Source organism: Rutidosis leptorrhynchoides, chromosome 9 (assembly GCF_046630445.1).
Source record: "Rutidosis leptorrhynchoides isolate AG116_Rl617_1_P2 chromosome 9, CSIRO_AGI_Rlap_v1, whole genome shotgun sequence".
Classification (NCBI taxonomy): Eukaryota; Viridiplantae; Streptophyta; class Magnoliopsida; order Asterales; family Asteraceae; genus Rutidosis; species Rutidosis leptorrhynchoides.
In genome coordinates, this window is record NC_092341.1 from 227,828,211 (window position 1) to 227,831,050 (window position 2,840).

The window sequence follows — 2,840 nt, forward strand, 5'->3', positions numbered from 1 at the left end:
AAAATAATAAAAGTAGTTTTTCCATTACAATTTTTAATTAAAAAGTAATTTATTTATTTATTTATTTATTGTTTTCATTTATTTTAAGGATTTTTTTATATAAATAAACAAATTGATTTAATGCTTTTCCAAGAATATTTGTCAATAATATTTTATTTTATTTTTTTTATTTTTTTAATTAATAAATGCAAATTTTGCATAAAAATAATAAATAATTCGGTATTTTGTATTTTTAATAATAATTATGATTTTAATTATTAAACTATAGTTTTAGTAACTTTGTAAATATTATTACATTTATATATAATTGGATTTATTATATAGTTAAATATATAATACATTAACTAAATAATAAAAGTGATACAAAGTTTATATACTTAGTTAAATTATGTCAAATTATATAAATTAATAATATATTATTTATTTAAGCATACATTGTTGACTAAAAATTACTATTCGGTCAATATTTAATTGTATATAACAACCCTTAATACATATAGTCGGACATATAACCCTAGGGTTAATTCAGTAATTTAGAAGTTGAAAAGTGAGGGTTGTTACAGCTTGGTCGAATGAAACCACGCTCTAAAAGTTCTTGTAATTGGTTCTGAAGTTCCTTCATTTCGCTGGGTGCGAGTCTGTAAGGGGAACGAGCTATTGGTGCAGCTCCCGGTACAAGGTCTATTTGAAATTCAATGGATCAGTGTGGAGGTAGTCCCGGTAATTCTTTCGGAAATTCATCGGAAAATTCTTTTGCGACGGGAACATTATTGATGTTCTTTTCTTTGGAATTGACTTTGTCGTAGTGTGCTAGCACAGCATAGCAACCTCTTCTTATTAGTTTTTGCGCCTTCGGGTTACTAATAAGATTTAACTTCGCGTTGCTCTTTTCTCCGTACACCATTAAGGGTTTTCCTTTTTCTCGTATAATGCGAATTGAATTTTTGTAACAAACGATCTCTGCTTTCAATTCTTTCAACCAGTCCATATCGATTATCACATCAAAACTCCCTAACTCTACTGGTATCAAGTCAATCTTAAATGTTTCACTAACCAGTTTAATTTCTTGATTCCGACATATATTATCTGCTGTAATTAATTTACCGTTTGCTAATTCGAGCAAAAATTTATTATCCAAGGGCGTCGGTGAGCAACTTAGTTTAGCACAAAAATCTCTACTCATATAGCTTCTATCCGCACCCGAATGAAATAAAACATAAGCAGATTTATTGTCAATAAGAAACGTACCAGTAACAAGCTCTGGGTCTTCCTGCGCTTTTGCCGTATTAATATTAAAAACTCTTCTGCGGCCCTGCCCACTAGTATTCCCCTGATTCTGGCAATTTCTACTAATGTGGCCCGGTTTTCCACATGCAAAGCAAACTATGGCGGCATTATCTGTTCTGACATTATTTGTTCTTTTAATTCTGTTAAACTTTGGTCCGTAGGCCTCACACTTTGCCGCACTATGACCATTTCTTCTACACCTGGTGCAAAATGTCGTGCAGAACCCCTGGTGATTCTCTTCACACCTTTGGCATGGCTGTTTTTGGTTTTTATTACCATTGTTGTTATTGAGATTGTTGTTGGGATTGTTATTGTTGCTATTGTTGTTATTGTTGTTGGGACGGTTATTGTAGTTGTTGTTAGGATGTTTGTTGAAGTTGTTGTTGTGATTGATGTTGCGATTGTTGGGATAGTTATTGCGATTGTGATTGTGATTGTTGTTGTTGTATTGGTGACTCTTGTCATTGGTTTCTTCCCACTTTCTCTTGAATTGTTTCATGTTAGCCTCTTCAATCGCCTGCTCTTTAATCCTTCCTTTGATCTGGTTCACTAATTTGTGAGCCATTCGACTTGCCTTTTGTATGGAGGCGAGCTCTTGTGAACTCACACCTTCTTGAATCCTTTCCGGTAACCCTTTTACAAATGCGTCGATCTTCTCTTCTTCGTCTTCGAACGTTCTGGGATACAATAGGCACAATTCGGTGAATCGTCGTTCGTACGTGGTGATATCGAAACCTTGCGTTCGTAACCCTCTAAGCTCTACCTTGAGCTTGTTGACCTCATTTCTGGGACGATACTGCTCGTTCATCAATTGCTTGAATGCTGATCATGGTAGTGCGTAAGCAGCATCTTTGTAACATCCCGCCTTTTTCCGTTTACTTTCCGTTTATTCATTTTAAAGTCCGTTATATATTTATAACATCTCCCGCTAATACGCGTTTTAAATTATCTCGTTTAGGTAATTCACGCACTCGAATGAAACTAGAGGGACTAGACTTGCCAAATGACCAAAGATGTTACTAGGTCAAAGTGGTCAACATTCATTCTCATCCATTCATCCATCTCTTTCTCTCTACTACTTCCTCCATTTTCTCTCAAACTCCAAATCCAAAGATTCATCATCTATCTTCGTTCTAGCAAGTGTCCATCAAAACAAATTGCATTTTTGGAATCCTTGCAACTTCCTCTTCGATTCCATACCGATTTCATTACATTTGGGTAACTTTCTAAAATCACTAGATTTTGTGTTCTTGATGTTTTTAACTTATAAAGTTGTTAGTTAGTGTCTATGGCTCAAGTCTAACATGAATATATGATTTATATGCTCGATCTCGTTGTTTTAGTGTAACTAGCATGAACATGAAAAGTGTGTGTTTGATTTTGAGTTTTGGATGATTTAATGTTGTTGTTATCATAAAGTGCAAGTATTAAATGTGTTCCTAGTATCACTAGCTTCAATTTGATATGTAGGTTGCTTTAGAAAACTTCATAAACTTGATTATTGATTTTGGTGGATTTGGGTTAGGGTTTAATGAACTTGAAATGAACCTTTG